The sequence below is a fragment of the Salvelinus alpinus genome, chromosome 12 (assembly GCF_045679555.1).
Source record: "Salvelinus alpinus chromosome 12, SLU_Salpinus.1, whole genome shotgun sequence".
Taxonomy (NCBI): domain Eukaryota; kingdom Metazoa; phylum Chordata; class Actinopteri; order Salmoniformes; family Salmonidae; genus Salvelinus; species Salvelinus alpinus.
Window position 1 is genome coordinate 32,258,978 of NC_092097.1, and position 20,882 is coordinate 32,279,859.

A 20,882-nucleotide genomic window follows, 5' to 3' on the forward strand; every position below is an offset into this window, starting at 1 on the left:
CTATAGCCTACCACTCTGTCGCCCTATAGCGCGGCTGAAAAGGGCAATCGTATTGATTTTTTTTTCAGGCGGACGGTATAAAAGACTGGGGTTCAGGCGGGGGACACGTTTTCTGTGCCATTAGCTTAATTCCAGTCCGGGATGCTCGACATTTTCAACGGCCTGACATGCCCGGTCAAGCTCCCTCGACTTGTAACTTCGACTTGTAACTTGTGTGTATGTCTTCATGGGGTTGCCTTGATTGTGGATGTTTGTTCTACGTTAATTGACCTGTGGAGAGTGTGTGTGATGTGATTTGTTAATTGCCCTGATGCTGTAACCTATCTGTGACCTCTAACTACAAATATGAAGCCTAAAATCTCATTATGCCGTAATACCGTAAGTGCGTGAGTAAAGTCTGAAATTAATAGCCTATAACAAAGCTTAGTTTACGATTATTAACATGTAATACACCTGAGGCTATTTAACACAAAAAATGTCGTATAGGCCTGTATAAAAACATACAAGGTTTATGGGGAGAAATTGGTCCTGTGTTGCAACGTCAGCATCGTGGGTTCGATTCCAACTGGGGCCATCCATACCAACATGTTTCTAAGCGCTATTGTAAGACACTTTAGATAAAAGTGTTTACTAAATTACTAAAGTGTATTTTTAGGTCTATACACTGAGTGTACAAAACATTAGGAACACCTTCCTAATATTGTATTGCACCCCCTTTTGCCCTCAGAACAGCCTCAATTTGTTGGGGAATGGACTCTACAACGTGTCGAAAGCGTTCCACAGGGATTCTGGCCCATGTTGACTCAATTCTTCCCACAGTTGTGTCAAGTTGGCTGGATGTCCATGGGTGGTCGACCGTTCTTGATACACACGGGAAACTGTTGAGCGTGAAAAACCTAGCAGCAGCTGCAGTTTTTGTCACACTCAAACCGATGCGTCTGGCACCTACTACCATACCCCGTTCGAAGGCACTTGAAACTTTGTTTTAGCGTACCAAATATATCCACTTTTTTCAATGGGCCTATAGGCAGCACACGTGTTCATCCATCTAGTAGGCTAAAACTTTTACAGTACCACCTCCTAATACTTCCCAAGTGTCTTTGACGGGACAGAGAGAGATGTGTGTGTATGTCAGGATTGAATTGATAGGCTACATCATCGGGTTTCTGCACTTACGTTGACATTTCTGAGCGATCAGTGTCAGTGATGAATACACGTCCATTCCATTTTCATATTCATATTCCAGCCCAGCCTCACATTCAATTCGCGCATATATGTACAAAATGTATTTCAGCAGATTTCGTGCGTTTTTGTGCATTTTTGGGGTGGTTCAATTCGTTTGAAAATACACGAATTTCTGTTCTACTTAATTCGTGCGAAAATACACGAATTTCTGTGCTACTTAATTCGTGCGAAAAGACACGAATTTAACCAGTAGGCGATACACAAGCCGTTGCAACAACCATAGACGCGATCGCCTGTATTTATTTATTTTACGTAATGAATATATAGATATTTTGTCTTTTTTTAACCATTTAACCATAAGAGGTTATATATATATTGTCTTTATTTAATCCCTATTAAAACATTGTGGTTTTATGCCTATATGTACTGTTTTCGATTTTTCTGAACAGACTTTTCAGGATAGAATGAATGTAAGCAATGCATGATGGTTAATGGTGTTTTATTCGGTTGTAGTTCCATGTATTTCTTAAAAAATAAACGTGTAAACCATTTTTATTGAACAGAATGTAACTGAAAATACAATGGCAGCCTTGCCATTGTCCATCAATAACAAAACATTTTTTTTTCATATAACATTTGGGGAAACGTATGCAGTCATTGTAGTCTTACATTTTGTTGGCCAACCAAAATTACCAAAACCTTAACCCGTAATAAGGCTAGGGTGGCTGAGTGTAAATACATGGCTCTGAGTGTAAGCACCTTTTCACTAGAAACGTTCTTGTGTTCAAATTACCGTCATTGCGAAATAGCTAGAAAGCTTTCGTATTTCCACTTGGCTGCACCTACGGTTACGATAACGATAAATCAAGTGCAATACCTGCGTCGACCTGTGTCGAGCAGCAAAACACCGGAAAGCTTCTAGCCTACCGGAAAGTTACAAGAAGAACAAGAATAGTTACCTCATCCGGTCATGTGACACTCTGGATGCCCCCTAAAAGCAATTTCAACCGTTTTGAAAAATGACGCCTGGTAACCATAAAAAAATACCAGGTGCATGAAAAGTTTGGACTTAGAATATTTTTTGAAAACCTCCATAAATCACTCAGGCCATTGACTCGAGAAGAAAAAACATAAAATATTTTCCAGAAGAAAAAACAGAATATTTTTTTGATTTGGGGCGGTAGTATAGCGCTCCCAGAGCGTATAGCGCTCCCAGAGCGGGTATGGAAGTCTGGATCCCCCCTAAAAGCATTTAAGGCTCTGTGTGTCTTTAAGCACCATACTTTTTCACTCCATCCTTGCTGTGTGTGTGTGTGTGTGTGTGTGTGTGTGTGTGTGTGTGTGTGTGTGTGTGTGTGTGTGTGTGTGTGTGTGTGTGTGTGTGAGAGAGCTTTTCTTTGACATCTGTTTAGCGAAATTACTGATTTACAGTTCATGAGGGTTGACCGATTCACACATTTCAAGTTTTGGAAAGATCTGACTTTTTTAAACCTTCGAAACAGCACCTATGACCCCATTTTAAGGCACTTCCGGTTGGCACAGGAAGCTATAAGTAAATACATATCCTGATCGGGGTATGCTTTTACAGAATCCTGAGTTTTAAGTCTATACGTTAAGAACTCAATGATTTACATAGGGTTGAATGCACTATTTCTCTCAAACTGCAGGTTGGGTATGGCAAACACTTTTAGGGTGATTTAAAATCGAATCTTTAGAATCGACACAGGTAGACCTCATAGTGGCCTGATGGATTGTCATCGAAGACAGGTTCATAAGGCATTATTAACCCACATAGGCTTCAGGTTGAATTTAGGGGAGCAGGCAATGTATTCCTATGGGGAGACATGTCATTGTAAACTGTTTGATGTAAACACCTTCTTTTAACTATTAAGGGTTAATGCCACACGGTCAATGTTAGGCTTGCACAGATCGGGAGGACCTTAGGAACGTTCCTGAGGTCAAATTGTGTTTCTAACCTTAACGGTTCTCTCTCTGTCTCCCAAAAGCAAAAAAATATGAAATTGAGGTCAAAGGGTCATTTGGGTCCTTCTTCTTGTCCCTGTCGCTGCACTCAGACCGAGCTAGCTACGGTCAAGCGGGGCATCTCGTTGAACTCGGCACGGCCTGGAGATAATGGCAATGCCATTGCAGGCTTTGTGTGTCTTTAAGCACCGTACTTTTTCACTCCATCCTTTTATCCCCTTTTCTTCGTGGTATCCAATCGCTAGTAATTACTATCTTGTCTCATCGCTACAACTCCCGTATGGGCTCAGGAGAGACGAAGGTCGAAAGCCATGCGTCCTCCGAAGCACAACCCAACCAAGCCGCACTGCTTCTTAACACAGCGCGCCTCCAACCCGGAAGCCAGCCGCACCAATGTGTCAGAGGAAACACCGTGCACATGGCCCCCTTGGCTAGCGCGCACTGCCCCCGGCCCGCCACAGGAGTCGCTGGAGCGCGATGAGACAAGGATATCCCTACCGGCCAAACCCTCCCTAACCCGGACGACGCTAGGCCAACGGACCTCCCGGTCGCGGCCGGCTGCGGCAGAGCCTGGGCGCGAACCCAGAGACTCTGGTGGCGCAGCTAGCACTGCGATGCAGTGGCAGAGCTTTGAGACCCACTTAAAAAATGTTCGTCTGAACACACTGCAACTGGATCTGTAACTTTTTTTTTTTTTAACTCCTTTTTGTGAACATGACCAATTTGTCAATGTACGATTTCTCTTAAATTACGATAGATAAATGGCTGGTTATTTTTTTCCTGACACCGTATGCTTATGTACTTTGACGTGAAGCGGTCAAATTAGCACCCTACTTTACGTTTTTGACCTTTAATCCCAGAAAAATGGCCATAACTCAAAAAGCGTTGAGGCCTCGACGCCATCTTGTTCGGGGCCAACTGTCCATTACGTCTTCGAAATATTTTCCGTTTAGGAGAAAAGGCCACATGCATTTGCAATGTGCTTGTGCATTTGCAATATTATTTATTTTCCCTCTGGTGGGAATTTCCTAGACTGCGGAAAAATGACCAAAATGTGTTATTTTTATAAAACGGAAACCGAACGTCCGAGAGATTTAGTTTGATGACTTCCTGAAAGATCTCTCCCCCGCGCACGGCCCGACGCCGTCCGCGAATTTTAGAAACGTTGCAGGACGTCTAGTAAGGGACCTTACATTTGCAATGTGGCGTTTCTCACTAACCATATGGCGAGTGCTAAAATGTTCCCTTAAGGTATGGAAAGGCCTTGGAAAGGCCATAAGTGTAAGCCAACATAATTCATTTTTTTACTTTAACATGTAATACATGCATTATGAAGAAAATGGTGTAATTTAGGCTCCACGAAATATGAAATGGGTTATGAAGAAAATCGTGTATGGTTGCCTACATGACAAAAAGGCGTTCTGATTACAAGTGCACCAGTATCCAAAGTATTAAGCGAAATCAAGCACAGAAAACAGCATTTGCATTAATAAAACAATATTTCCCACGAATTAAGTCGCAGGTAAATGTGCGTCTTTTCTCAAAAATTCTGTTCAGCAAGTCTAAAACAGTACATATAGGCATACAACGACACATTTTAAAACATGGTTAAACAAAGACAACATTTCTGTATATTCATGACGTTGAATTAGCCATTAAGAAGAACAAAAATGAAATATAAATTATCGCGTCTATATGGTTGTTGCAAAGGCTTGTGTCACCTACTGGTTAAATTCGTGTCTTTTCGCACGAATTAAGTAGCACAGAAATTCGTGTATTTTCAAACGAATTTAACCAGCCCAAACCAGCCCAAAAATGCCCAAAAACGCACGAAATCTGCTGAAATACATTTTGTACATATATGCGCGAATTGAATGTGAGACTGTGTTGCATATTCATATTGGCAAAAATAATCGATATCTATGACTAACATCATTGCATTTGCTAATGAAAAGGCTGAGTCAGAAAAGTGTTCAGGAATAATTGATAGGTTGTAAAATGAATTTCGATGTAACCAGCAACTCCAACAACGAAAACACACAATTGTCGTGATAAGAACCTAGAACATGCCTATTTTCTCAAATACAACTATTTTATGTAACAAATACTTTACCAAAAGGATGTTTGCATTAGCTTAATCTTTTTGATTTCAGTGAATCCTTAAGTGTTTCAGAATGTCTTGAAACGGAATTGGCCTTTTTTGTTTTTGAATCTTTGGTGAGTGAACATAGGTGGGGTGTGTGGACTGTATGTTTCTGGCGGTAGGGTCAAGTCTCTGGATTTTACTGCTGTTTTTGCGAGCAATGATAAATATTTAAACACCCAATGACATGTTTACTTGTGAGTTCGTGTCTGGCAACGAAAAGGGTCATGACCCTACTTGAGACAGGGATGGACACTTTAGAGGAGAGGGAGGAGAAGAGGTGTAGCAGAGACCCACTCAGCGCTGTGGTATGGGTTATGGACCACTGGCTGTATTGGCACCGAACTAGGCTATTATGCAGGTGCAATGGGCATGGCACACGGACAGACATTTCCTCTCAGGTCAACGAATCCTTCATTCAGATATGATGCGAGGAGTGATGAAGGACTGGATCGAACTTTGTCTTTTTGTAAAAGGATTTAGCCTATAAACAATATGTTTTTAACTTTGAAGTTTAAATGGATTTAGTAGTATGTAGTATTTAGACTTTTCGTGTAATTTGGTAGCCTACAAAAATCCGTGTGTAGGCTAGGGGCTCGAAATAAATCACTATTTCTTAAGCCTAAATTTCCCAAAATGGGTCTTTATGACGTGATATTGTCATATCTTAAACAATACATCCGTCTTCAATTCAGACAGCCTCATGTTGGCAAGCACCCTTGATAGTTGTGTGTCTACAGGCCTAAGGCCGTTTTAATAGGCTGAGAAAAGTGCGATCAAACTTGCAATTAGCCCTATAGGCCAATTGGTTTAACCATAAAATTACTCAAAACATGATGCTTTGTGTAATTCAGTGGGCTTATATACAGCTTTCTGTGTCGCTGCATGCCTGGAGGAGTCCCCAGCCCCTGGGCTGTTTTGGAACTGTGCAGTGTCTTTCCAGCATTCCTCCTTCTCATTCTGATTTATGGCAAGTTTTGCTCTCATGTCCCTCAAAAATGCGGAACTCTTCCACAAGACATGGAAGGGTTTTGGAATAGGCCAGGCTATGTGGGAGGATATATAGGCTACAGCTGCAGCCAATGGCTTCCTAATTTACACACGCACGCACGCACAAGCACACACACAAATACAAATAAACACACACACACGCGCGCACGCATCCGGGGAGAAGGGAACATCTGCTGTGCTTCGGAGTTTGAATAAGGAAGCGGCTAGATTTATAACACATCACCAATGAGAGTGCCTCCCTTTTTATTCAATAGCCAGACGACCTCTGTTTCAACCCTGGGCTCCTATACTACCGCCATGATGCACATAATAATCTCCTGCACACTGAAACCATCGGCGAACTCCCAATAGAGAAGGAATCAGCTAAGCTACCGATGTAAAATCCAAATGGTAAACTATTTATAGAAAATATTTTTCTAATAACTTGGTCATTTGATAAAATTATCACAAAAAGGCTGTGTCGTTTAGGACCTCTCCCTGTAACCTATCACACGTGATGTGATGAAAAATTATTCTTTAGCCTACATGAAACAAAACTATTTGCATATTATCATGTGTTATCCGATGTACTTCATATGCATTGTAAGGAATCATTTTTGCGAAAGGTGGCTAGTATTTTCATATAGGTCTACAAGTCCCCTCACAAATCACATACACACCCTTAAGGGAGTTTTGCAAGTCAAATAATCTGTTGGCTGTGTCAACATGTTCTCTCAGAAAATATGTGGTCTAAGAGAATGACAGATTTATATTACTTGCTACTTTCAAGTTTACAAAATTGTAAGTTATTCGCCAATAGCCCGTTTTAAGTCATGTGATGGATGACAAATAGGATACTATTGCAAAACAAACTACTTGGCCAATCTTCAATATCTTTCCATGTCAATTGTCCTTAAGATTATATGCCTGAAGGCTAATTAAACACTTTGGTGGAATTTTATTTAGATCCATTTGTTAATTGTTTTATTTTGAGGACTCAATGGAATGCCAAACATAAGGAAATTCAGTTGCATGGTAGCCGCTGGTCGTTGGTATTCCCTCAATGGATCCTCTGTCCACATGTGTCTAACTCACACTTTACACTACAACTTTGCTTGTGGGTAGGTTATGGGTATACTATTATATTCCAAAAAGGATTGTTTACATGAGGGTGGAGATTGTGTTTCCCGAACCTTAATTCCAATTTAATACGGCTTATTAGGAGGATCCACAATTATGCCTTGACAAATAAAGTCTTGTTTGACTCTCCCTCCAGGCCCATTGGTGGAGAATAATACACAGTCCCATCTAGTCCAATGGACAAAACATTTTACTATTTGAGGAGGAGGAGAATATCAAATGGGAAATCTCTATGTGAATGAGCAATACAGTGAGGTCAGTCAGCCTATTCATCCTATCCAGTCACAGATGCAGTGTGAAACATGTCAAAGGAAAATGGCACTCAGAAGATACTTCCACTTCAGATGTATGGGTGTCAACAGTAATCAACAGTAGGCCCGTGCTCTGATACATAAAGCTTTCCCCACACAAACAGTCATGACTGTTTCATCACCAGTGATTATTCTGTCTTGTCAAGAGATTGAATGAAGATGGTGTGTGCTCAAGGCTCCAGCAGGTACTATGACCTCATCATTAGATGGGACAGTAGGGCTAACAGGTTATGCTAATGTCTATCAACTAAGTTTATCTGGGTAACACACACACACACACACACACACACACACACACACACACACACACACACACACACACACACACACACACACACACACACACACACACACACACACACACACACACACACACAAACACACAGTGGTGGAAAAAGTACCCACTTTTCATACTTAAGTAAAAGTAAAGATACCTTAAAATAAAATGACTCAAGTAAAAGTGAAAGTCACCCAGTAAAATACTACTTGAGTAAAAGTCTAAAAGTATTTGGTTTTAAATGTACTTAAGTATCAAAAGTAAAAGTATAAATTATTTAAAATGTCTTATATTAAGCAAACCAGACAACACGATTTTCTTGTTTTTTAAATGTACAGATAGCCATGGGCACTGTTCAACACACTGTTCAACAATTCACAAACGAAGCATTTGTGTTTAGTGAGTCAGCCAGACCAGAGGCAGTAGGGATGACCAGCGATTTTCTCTTGAAAAGTGCATAAATTAGACAATTGTCCTGTCCTGCTAAGCATTCCAAATGTAATGAGTACTTTTGGGTGTCAGGGAAAATGTAAGGAGTAAAAAGTACATTATTTTAAATGTAAAAGTAAAAGTTGCTAAAAATATAAATAGTAAAGTAAAGTACAGATACCCAAAAAAACGACTTAAGTAGTACTTTAAAGTATTTTTTATTAATAAGTACTTTACACCACTGTACACATACACAATAAAAGCTTATATTTGTCTATAGTCTAATAGACCTCTAATTGACTTGCAACAAATGGTCATGATATTCCTTCATATCACACACAAATATAACAATGTAGGTCATATTTAGGTCATATACTGGTATAGGACAATGTAGGACCTTTCAGCTATCACAATAAACTCTAAACCTATAGCCAGGACATGAGATAATAGTCTATAATAACTGTTAATGAAGCCATGTATAATGCTTATCTAGGTTAAGTGTGGATAATACCTTGTCAAATTAAAACAGTCCCACTCTTCCACCTGTATAAAAGTTCTGATGTGTTGTGAATATAGTTGTGGATGAAGATTTCAAATTGCCTAAACGCCCAATTTAAATTAGATAACTAATTAGCCTACATACATTTTTAAATTATAATTTAAAACCTGTGCTGTCTTGAAACAAGGATTTGCCATCCTGCGAAACGGTCTATCACGTTATTATTGGTCCAACACAACAATTGGTCTCCTCAACCGTCGGCCAACTCAAACTTTTTTATTTTACCCGGCGTTGTTTACAGCAATAGAACGCGATGGAGTCATAAATCTTACCCTGACTGCACCGAGACAGCGCCATTTGTATGCATGGTTCTAACCACTTGCCTATTCCACGTACCTTGCCTATTCACGTCTCCCCAGCTCGCCTCTTGCCTGCTCTCACCCTCAGGTCAGTGTGTCCCCTATATAGACTATCATACCATTTGACCCCAAGGAGAGTGACTGTGTTTGCATGGGGCTGAATCAAAACGTCTTATTGATTGTTTGTATAGTTCATAAGTCACTATCTGCCTGATAAATTCACTAAACAAATTAATAATAAACTCATTGTAACATGTGAGCCTTTTGTCTTATTGACTACATGCCTATAGTTACCAGCAGCACACAGCCAGTTTGACTTATTTGATTAAAATCTTCTTCAATATTTAATTGCAGTTTTTTTCTAATTCCTTTTTATTGATATTTCTTCTCGATATCCCCTAGAACAGCTCAAAGGCAGGGACTAGACATTATAATGGTTTGACAGGGTGAGCTAACTGCAGGCGCGGGTGATGGGAGAGAGGAGAGTAAAAAATGATTTATTGTCGCCATCCCAGTTCACACAGAGTTCACGAGGAGCTGCAGCCTGCTTGTGCATGAAAGGACAGGAACGGCTTGAGCTAGTTTAGCTCTCTGAAGAAAGAGAAAAACAAAATAGAAAACATCTTAGTAAATTATTACAATTAAAATGTTAGTTTAATGGTGTCATACTCTGTAAGTAATAATAATATTATTAATAATAATACATTCATAGTTTTTGTCAGTGTGGTCAAGCAGAATTGAGAGTGATATGGTAGAGTAGTTTTGCTACAGAATGAAGAGATTGCGGATTATATAATTGTACAATATTTGCATGATTTCTTTAATAAATCCAAGTGTTCAATTTAACAATATGATATATTTAGAAACTTTTGCAAAATGTCCGAAGGCTTTGAGAAGGCACAATTTTGCATAGAATTATAATAATTTGACATTTGACTTCTGATAAGCTAAATGTTAGGCAAAATGCCAAGAAAATGTTCCAATATTGACTTTGTTTAGGCCTATGTCTTTTATGGTGTTCATGGCACATCAGTTATGAGGATTATTTAAATGGGAAATTGCTGTCAAACTTGCCTCTCTTTTGTCTAGGCAGAAATGCTTGTGGGAAATGTATTCATGGGCAGGGCAATAGCAAGTGCAATATCATTTCAATTTAAAATTAAGAAGCGTTTGAGTTGTGTGATTAACATATGTAAAGACTTTTTATAATTTATTTGCATATTGCTTCTGCATACTTCTCCATGTAACTATTTAGCCCATACCAATAATTTAATGGTGCAATGTAGGCCTATTGTCAGGGCTGTTGTTATTGTTTGACGACCTTGCTGGTATTGCTTTCCTTGTTTAAATAAACCTGCCCAGCTTGTACTTACTCACCTGTTCTATCTTGGCAACTTGACAAAACTTTAGAAATCCAAATTAGGTCTACTGATTACAACAATAATACAAATCACAGCAGAATATGTACAGTAGAAGTACATCTTGGTCATGTTCTGTTATAATCTCCACCTGGCACAGCCAGAAGAGGACTGGCCACCCCTCATAGCCTGGTTCCTCTCTAGGTTTCTTCCTAGGTTTTGGCCTTTCTAGGGAGTTTTTCCTAGCCACCGTGCTTCTACACCTGCATTGCTTGCTGTTTGGGGTTTTAGGCTGGGTTTCTGTAAAACACTTTGAGATATCAGCTGATGTACGAAGGGCTTTATAAATACATTTGATTTCATTTGATGACATTATTTTCTGGAATTTTCCAAGCTGTTTAAAGGAACAGTCACCTTAGTGTATGTAAACTTCTGACCCACTGGAATTATGAAACAGTGAATTATAAGTTAAATAATCTGTCTGTAAACAATTGTTGGAAAAATGACTTGTGTCATGCACAAAGTAGATGTCCTAACTGACTTGCCAAAACTCTAGTTTGTTAACAAGAAATTTGTGGAGTGGTTGAAAAACGAGTTTTAATGACTCCAACCTAAGTGTATGTAAGCTTCCGACTTCAACTGTGACCTAGTCTTATTTTCTATATTAATGACTGTCATTGCCTCTTTATGACTGTATGAGTACCTCTATGGGTAAAGGAATATATCCTTCTGTTTATATTATGTTTAATTACATTTGCATTATTGTAATGGGGCAGATGTTTGACTATGTTTGACTGATGTCTCAGGCTATTACTAAACTAAATATTGTGGAGGGATATCTGTAAACACATCATTCCCCCATTCCCATCCAAATGTAAGACAGGGAACTATATTGTGTTTATTTTTCTGGCAAATGTGAAATAAATGCAATTTAAGTTTTTGAAGGTCTATGGTTATGCAAAGACAGAAAACATCTCTCAGTAGAATTGACTAATTTAATTTGTTGCACTTTATATCAACAAAACATCCTTCAAACCACTTTAGGGACTAAGAGAGTATCCTATTCTCTTCAGTGTGGAGGCTACAGGCATTATCTTCAGTGTGGAGGATACAGGCATTCTCTTCAGTGTGGAGGCTACAGGCATTATCTTCAGTGTAGAGGCTACAGGCATTATCTTCAGTGTGGAGGCTACAGGCATTCTCTTCAATGTGGAGGCTACAGGCATTCTCTTCAGTGTGGAGGATACAGGCATTCTCTTCAGTGTGGAGGCTACAGGCATTATCTTCAGTGTGGAGGCTACAGGCATTATCTTCAGTGTGGAGGCTACAGGCATTATCTTCAGTGTGGGGGCTACAGGCATTCTCTTCAATGTGGAGGCTACAGGCATTCTCTTCAGTGTGGAGGCTACAGGCATTCTCTTCAGTGTGGAGGATACAGGCATTCTCTTCAGTGTGGAGGCTACAGGCATTCTCTTCAGTGTGGAGGCTACAGGCATTCTCTTCAGTGTGGAGGATACAGGCATTCTCTTCAGTATGGAGGCTACAGGCATTCTCTTCAGTGTGGAGGATACAGGCATTCTCTTCAGTATGGAGGATACAGGCATTCTTTTCAGTATGGAGGCTACAGGCATTCTCTTCAGTGTGGAGGCTACAGGCATTCTCTTCAATGTGGAGGCTACAGGCATTCTCTTCAGTGTGGAGGCTACAGGCATTCTCTTCAGTGTGGAGGCTACAGGCATTCTCTTCAGTGTGGAGGATACAGGCATTCTCTTCAGTGTGGAGGCTACAGGCATTCTCTTCAGTGTGGAGGATACAGGCATTCTCTTCAGTGTGGAGGCTACAGGCATTCTCTTCAGTGTGGAGGCTACATGCATTCTCTTCAGTGTGGAGGATACAGGCATTCTCTTCAGTGTGGAGGCTACAGGCATTCTCTTCAGTGTGGAGGCTACAGGCATTCTCTTCAGTGTGGAGGATACAGGCCTTCTCTTCAGTGTGAAGGCTACAGGCATTCTCTTCAGTGTGGAGGATATAGGCATTCTCTTCAATGTGGAGGCTACAGCCATTCTGTTCAGTGTGGAGGATACAGGCATTCTCTTCAATGTGGAGGCTACAGTCATTCTGTTCAGTGTGGAGGATACAGGCATTCTCTTCAATGTGGAGGCTACAGGCATTCTGTTCAGTGTGGAGGATACAGGCATTCTCTTCAGTGTGGAGGATATAGGCATTCTCTTCAGTGTGGAGGCTACAGGCATTCTGTTCAGTGTGGAGGATATAGGCATTCTCTTCAGTGTGGAGGATACAGGCATTCTCTTCAGTGTGGAGGCTACAGGCATTCTCTTCAGTGTGGAGGATACAGGCATTCTCTTCAATGTGGAGGATATAGGCATTCTCTTCAGTGTGGAGGCTACAGTCATTCTGTTCAGTGTGGAGGATATAGGCATTCTCTTCAATGTGGAGGCTACAGGCATTCTGTTCAGTGTGGAGGATATAGGCATTCTCTTCAGTGTGGAGGATACAGGCATTCTCTTCAGTGTGGAGGATATAGGCATTCTCTTCAGTGTGGAGGATATAGGCATTCTCTTCAGTGTGGAGGATATAGGCATTCTCTTCAGTGTGGAGGCTACAGTCATTCTGTTCAGTGTGGAGGATATAGGCATTCTCTTCAATGTGGAGGCTACAGGCATTCTGTTCAGTGTGGAGGATATAGGCATTCTCTTCAGTATGGAGGCTACAGGCATTCTCTTCCGTGTGGAGGATACAGGCATTATCTTCAGTGTGGAGGCTACAGGCATTCTGTTCAGTGTGGAGGCTACAGGCATTCTCTTCAGTGTGGAGGATATAGGCATTCTCTTCAGTATGGAGGCTACAGGCATTCTCTTCAGTGTGGAGGATACAGGCATTCTCTTCAGTGTGGAGGCTACAGGCATTCTGTTCAGTATGGAGGCTACAGGCATTCTCTTCAGTATGGAGGATACAGGCATTCTCTTCAGTGTGGAGGCTACAGGCATTCTGTTCAGTGTGGAGGCTACAGGCATTCTCTTCAGTGTGGAGGATATAGGCATTATCTTCAGTGTGGAGGCTACAGTCATTCTGTTCAGTGTGGAGGATATAGGCATTCTCTTCAATGTGGAGGCTACAGGCATTCTGTTCAGTGTGGAGGATATAGGCATTATCTTCAGTGTGGAGGCTACAGGCATTCTGTTCAGTGTGGAGGCTACAGGCATTCTGTTCAGTGTGGAGGCTACAGTCATTCTGTTCAGTGTGGAGGATATAGGCATTCTCTTCAGTGTGGAGGCTACAGTCATTCTGTTCAGTGTGGAGGATATAGGCATTATCTTCAGTGTGGAGGCTACAGGCATTCTGTTCAGTGTGGAGGCTACAGGCATTCTCTTCAATGTGGAGGCTACAGTCATTCTGTTCAGTGTGGAGGCTACAGGCATTCTCTTCAATGTGGAGGCTACAGGCATTCTCTTCAATGTGGAGGCTACAGTCATTCTGTTCAGTGTGGAGGCTACAGGCATTCTCTTCAGTGTGGAGGATACAGGCATTCTCTTCAGTGTGGAGGCTACAGGCATTCTCTTCAGTGTGGAGGATACAGGCATTCTCTTCAGTGTGGAGGCTACAGGCATTCTCTTCAGTGTGGAGGATACAGGCATTCTCTTCAGTGTGGAGGATACAGGCATTCTCTTCATTGTGGAGGCTACAGGCATTCTCTTCAGTGTGGAGGATACAGGCATTCTCTTCAGTGTGGAGGCTACAGGCATTCTCTTCAATGTGGAGCCTACAGGCATTCTCTTCAGTGTGGAGGCTACAGGCATTCTCTTCAGTGTGGAGGATACAGGCATTCTCTTCAGTGTGGAGGATACAGGCATTCTCTTCAGTGTGGAGGATACAGGCATTCTCTTCAGTGTGGAGGCTACAGGCATTCTCTTCAGTGTGGAGGATACAGGCATTCTCTTCAGTGTGGAGGCTACAGGCATTCTCTTCAGTGTGGAGGATACAGGCATTTTCTTCAGGGTGGAGGATACAGGCTTTCTCTTCAGTGTGGAGGATACAGGCATTCTCTCCAGTGTGGAGGATACAGACATTCTCTTCAGTGTGGAGGATACAGGCATTCTCTTCAGTGTGGAGGATACAGGCATTCTCTTCAGTGTGGAGGATACAGGCGTTTTCTTCAGGGTGGAGGATACAGGCTTTCTCTTCAGTGTGGAGGATACAGGTGTTTTCTTCAGGGTGGAGGATACAGACATTCTCTTCAGTGTGGAGGCTACAGGCGTTTTATTCAGTGTGGAGGCTATAGGTGTTTCCATTTACCTAACATTGTGACTCAGGGGGTGGAAGGCAAGCTATATGTGGCATGAAGTCTCCTAAATATGCATTCAATAGTTGTATGAAAGTGGCAAAGCAGGGTAGCTTGTCCTCTAACTGTGGTGTTGGTTCAAGGCCCTGGATGGAAAAAAGTATTTCTAAAAACCCTGACTAGAATGCTTTGTTAAATGTGAAAATGTCTGCAAATACAAATGTTATTTTCTTCTGTAAATACAATTTTTACAGAAATTGTGTGTGAAGCATTGCATTGCATCATGTCACCAAAATTGACTGATAGTCCATAATTTCTGGTTTTGTATATGTAACCTCAACCCTATGTGTTTTTCTCCCCTGCTTTCTATCTCCCTAGGAATGTCACCTGAGAGGCAAAGTGAGGTGGATCCTGTTCAATGACAAAGACAGCAGATGAGCCTAGCACACCTGTTCCTCTTGGACGCCCACATGGATGGATGCTGTGAGGAACCTGGCTCTTGGGCTCCACCTTGATATGATTCTCTAAGGGAGAATATGACTGCAGCAGCACTTCACTCAGTGCTCTGACAAGGACCTAGGTGTAGAAGCTATGGCCTGCAGCCACCTCACTCCTGCAGCAAATGGTGCATCCTCTGATCCCCTATAGTAAACAGAGCTTCAGCGTTGGGAAACAAGAGGAGAAAACAAGGGGGAACTCTAGAGCTTAAGGGGGATCGTTGTTGGATCAGCAGTGATTATGAATTAAGTGATGTTGTCCGTAAGCACATTAAGTTATGATTAGTGAGGGCAGTTGAGAGCAGAGTGCTACACCTCTGAGGACTGTTGTCGAACGGCATGCTAGTGAACTCTCCAGCTCCACGGACCCTTACCTGTTCCAGTCGGGTTAATATGATATGTGATGCTACAGTTGGGACATTGGTAGAAGCCTCTCACTATGACAAGTACCTCTGATAAGATTGTTCTGAGGACACACACACACAAAATATTTAGCTATTTTGCAAACTACCAATATCTGGAGGCCCATTGTGATTCCTCAAGTGAGTTGTTTTCTCATTGCTAAATTAGATGAATGCATTAATTGTATTTTGCTACAGTGTATTAAGATATTCATATTGAATACTGAAACAATTTATATGTTAAACATATGTATATGTGTTTTATACACCTGTGATAATAACACACCACCAAATATTATGGAAGCCAGATTGAATACTATGGAAAAAACAGATTGAAATTAAATGTGTTGTACAGATTGTGAAATTGTTTATTAAATGCTTTAATATGAGAGTTGATGGTATTTCTCTAGTTTGTGTCTTTTGAACTGAGCAATGTAAATGTGATGCATGTTCAAATTAGAAATGCAAATAATAAGATAACATACTGTGAAAGAGAGGGATTCATTACCAGTGGCAAATAGACAGTCTGTGTTCCTTGTTGTATGGAAAACACACTAAAAACACACAATACACATCATTTCCTAGTCCATAAATTCAATGTGAATCATTCCCAAATTAGGAGAAAGAAGCGAGCCATGCCTTTGTCAGCAGACTGCTGTGAGATCAACACCATTTTCTTGCAAATCAAATCAAATGTTATTAGTCACATGCTTCGGGAACAACAGGTGTAGACACAGTGAAATACTTACTAACGACCCTTCCCAACAATGCAGAGTGAAAGAAAATAGAAAAGTAAAACACGTAATAATAAATACACAATGAGTAACGATAACTTGGCTATACTGTATGTACATATAAGTAGGAATAAGAGATAATAAACCGTAGCAACAGCGTATGTGATCTATCAAAAAAGTTAGTGCAAAAAGGGTCAATGCAGATAGTTAAACAGTTATCCAAATAGCTACCCTGACAAAGTATTTAGCAGTCTTAAGGCTTGAGGGTAGAAGTTTTTCAGGATTCTGTTGGTTCCAGACCTGGTGCATCGGTACTGTTTGCCGTGCAGTAGCAGAGAGAACAGTCTAGGACTGGAATCTTTGACAATTTTTAGGACCTTTCTCTGACACAGCTTGGTATAGAGGTCCTGGATGGCAGAGAGCTTGGCTCCAGTAATGTACTGGGCCGTACGCACTACCCTCTATAGCACCTTGCGGTGTTGTAGCAAAGCAAGATGCTCTCAATGGTGCAGCTGTAGAACTTTTATAGGATCTGAGGGCACATGCCACATTTCTTCAGCCTCCTGAGGGGGAAGAGGCGTTGTCATGCCCTCTTCACGACTGTGTTGGTGTGTGTGGACCATGATAGATCCTTAGTGATGTGGACACTGAGGAACTTGAGCTCTCGACCCGCTCCACTACAGACCGTGGATGTGAATGGGGGCGCACTCAGCCCTTAGTTTCCTGTAGTCCACGATTAGCACCTTTGTCTTGCTGACGTTGAGGAATAGGTTGTTGTCCCTGCACCACACTGCCAGGTCTCTGACCTCCTCCCTGTAGAACACAATGTTAGCTCCTGCATCAGTGCATAGTAATATTATCCCTGCATTGCAATCAAATCCTGCTTTGTCTTTCTGTTTTCATCCTAGCTTAGTCTGATACGCTTTGAGGTTAAACGGTTTTTGCCAAATAATGACTACAGATTATAATAATAACATTTATGAGAATATGTAAATAATTATTATCAAAGAATTACAGTGAAGTGTATTTGATATTTAAAGTGTTTATTTTTCTCTCATCCATATTACTCTCTCTCATTCTCCCTAACCCTTTCTTTCTTTTCCCCCTCAACCTCCCTCCCTCCCTGTCTCCCTCCCGCCCGACCTATCTGTCTCTCTGTCTGCTTCTCTGATGGTGTTTGCAGTGGCTGGCTGTATGCTGTGTACGCGGATGCTGTTATTGTAAATACGCCACTGCATTATCATCTGTCACCCACGCAGTCAGAGAAGTGGGCTTAATGGTCGAGTTGGCCTGCCAATGGCCCCTGTTTGTGACAGTAGCAAATGCCAACTCTGTGCTACACGCCTCGCGCTCTGCCATTCTAATTATGTTATTACTGTCATATGACTATTAATCACAGCCACAGGAGAACAAGAGGAGGGGGAGAAATACACCAGCGCAATTAATGCAACTCAATCTACAAGAACCCAACACATGGAGACCCTCTCTTTATGCAGATTTCACATATGGAACTTGAGAACTTCAATTGAGGTCTTAGCGAATAGAGAATTCTAGAAATTGTGTTGAAATTACTCATTATTATTCATTGAAGGTTTTTCATAACCCTATAGTAAAAAAGAAATGAAAACTAGCCTACTATTGTGAATTACAATTATGTTTGTTTTTCCCTTCATCATTTAGCATTACCCTGGAGGCCCTGCACTGCAGTACTGGAGTTACAAGATGGAGTAAACAGCATAACCCAATGACTCCAGAAGCCTCATCCAGACACCAGGGAAACAGCTTACCCTATGTTCTGTGTTACATTACCTGAAGGGGTCATGCTGGCGGCCCAAGTCATTGCTGAATAACGACATTTTGGTCTAATCACACTCAGATTGAAATTATGTAACTGTGGGAACAGATGCAGATGAGAGAGCATTTCGGCGACACATGGCTCCAAATCCCACGGCTATTACTCAAAAGAGGAACTCCAAGTACTGGCAGCAATGCTGGAGGAAAGACTCAATGACCCACACCAAACAAGTGGTTTCTCTGCTTGCCTGTTTTTGATTGTGTTTATTTGTTATTGCCTCTGGTGGTCCAACCAAGCCTGCTGTTCAAACTTCTCACTTTGTTCTTCCGTTTTTCTTTTCTTCCCTGCATCAAGTAATGCTGTGGTTAAGAAATGTAGAGTGTGAATACGCTTAGTGATTGAATAATACTGTGTGTCTGTGACTTCTGAAGGCGTATACATATTATCATTAGCTCTATTTTATGCCTCCTAGATGTGTCAAGATCCTTCAAAAGATGTGAAAATCTCCCAGTGATTGAACAACAGCTGTTGACATGGAATATGTTGACATTAAATCAAGTAGTGTCTTGCAAAAGAATCCCCTTGAAATTCAATCTCCTTGTGTGCACTTGACACACACACACACACACACACACACACACACACACACACACACACACACACACACACACACACACACACACACACACACACACACACACACACACACACACACACACACACACACACACACACACAGTTGAAGTCGGGAAGTTTACATACACTTAGGTTGGAGTCATTAAAACTAGTTTTTCAACCACTCCACAAATTTCTTGTTAACAAACTAGAGTTTTGGCAAGTCGGTTAGGACATCTACTTTGCGAATCTACTTTGTGCATCTTTTTCCTCCAAACATAACGATGGTCATTATGGTCAAACAGTTTTATTTTTGATTCATCAGACCAGAGGACAGTTTCCAAAAAGTATGATCTTTGTCCCCATGTGCAGTTGCACACCCTAGTCTGGCCTTTTTATGGCGGTTTTGGAGCAGTGGCTTCTTCCTTGCTGAGCAGCCTTTCAGGTTATGTCGATATAGGACTCGTTTTACTGTGGATATACAGTGGGGAGAACAAGTATTTGAAACACTGCCGATTTTGCAGGTTTTCCTACTTACAAAGCATGTAGAGGTCTGTAATTTTTATCATAGGTACACTTTAACTGTGAGAGACGGAATCTAAAACAAAAATCCAGAAAATCACATTGTATGATTTTTAAGTAATTCATTTGCATTTTATTGCATGACATAAGTATTTGATACATCAGAAAAGCAGAACATAATATTTGGTACAGAAACCTTTGTTTGCAATTACAGAGATCATACGTTTCCTGTAGTTCTTGACCAGGTTTTCACACACTGCAGCAGGGATTTTGGCCCACTCCTCCATACAGACCTTCTCCAGATCCTTCAGGTTTCGGGGCTGTCGCTGGGCAATACGGACTTTCAACTCCCTCCAAAGATTTTCTATTGGGTTCAGGTCTGGAGACTGGCTAGGCCACTCCAGGACCTTGAGATGCTTATTATGGAGCCACTCCTTAATTGCCCTGGCTGTGTGTTTCGGGTCGTTGTCATGCTGGAAGACCCAGCCACGACCCATCTTCAATGCTCTTACTGAGGGAAGGAGGTTGTTGGCCAAGATCTCGCGATACATGGCCCCATCCATCCTCCCCTCAATACGGTGCAGTCGTCCTGTCCCCTTTGGAGAAAAGCAGCCCCAAAGAATAATGTTTCCACCTCCATGCTTCACGGTTGGGATGGTGTTCTTGGGGTTGTACTCATCCTTCTTCTTCCTCCAAACACGGCGAGTGGAGTTTAGACCAAAAAGCTCTATTTTTGTCTCATCAGACCACATGACCTTCTCCCATTCCTCCTCTGGATCATCCAGATGGTCATTGGCAAACTTCAGACGGGCCTGGACATGTGCTGGCTTGAGCAGGGGGACCTTGCGTGCGCTGCAGGATTTTTAATCCATGACGGCGTAGTGTGTTACTAATGGTTTTCTTTGAGACTGTGGTCCCAGCTCTCTTCAGGTCATTGACCAGGTCCTGCCGTGTAGTTATGGGCTGATCCCTCACCTTCCTCATGATCATTGATGCCCCACGAGGTGAGATCTTGCATGGAGCCCCAGACCGAGGGTGATTGACCGTCATCTTGAACTTCTTCCATTTTCTAATAATTGCGCCAACAGTTGTTGCCTTCTCACCAAGCTGCTTGCCTATTGTCCTGTAGCCCATCCCAGCCTTGTGCAGGTCTACAATTCTATCCCTGATGTCCTTACACAGCTCTCTGGTCTTGGCCATTGTGGAGAGGTTGGAGTCGGTTTGATTGAGTGTGTGGACAGGTGTCTTTTATACAGGTAACGAGTTTGAACAGGTGCAGTTAATACAGGTAATGAGTGGAGAACAGGAGGGCTTCTTAAAGAAAAACTAACAGGTCTGTGAGAG

At 41.6% G+C, this 20,882-nt stretch overlaps 2 long non-coding RNA genes across 3 annotated transcripts in view; one reads left to right on the top strand and one right to left on the bottom strand.

The window, feature by feature from the left end:
- Window positions 1-16,266, top strand: part of LOC139535890 (uncharacterized) — a 48,826-nt gene extending 32,560 nt beyond the window's left edge. Inside the window, exon 2 of the long non-coding RNA XR_011667216.1 lies at window positions 15,353-16,266. This is a non-coding gene — a long non-coding RNA (uncharacterized lncRNA). The remainder of the gene's footprint in view (window positions 1-15,352) is intronic.
- The window catches only part of LOC139535891 (uncharacterized), a 33,869-nt gene continuing 29,204 nt past the window's right edge, over window positions 16,218-20,882 (bottom strand). For both annotated transcript variants that reach the window (XR_011667217.1, XR_011667218.1), the window contains exon 3: window positions 16,218-17,419. This is a non-coding gene — a long non-coding RNA (uncharacterized lncRNA). The remainder of the gene's footprint in view (window positions 17,420-20,882) is intronic.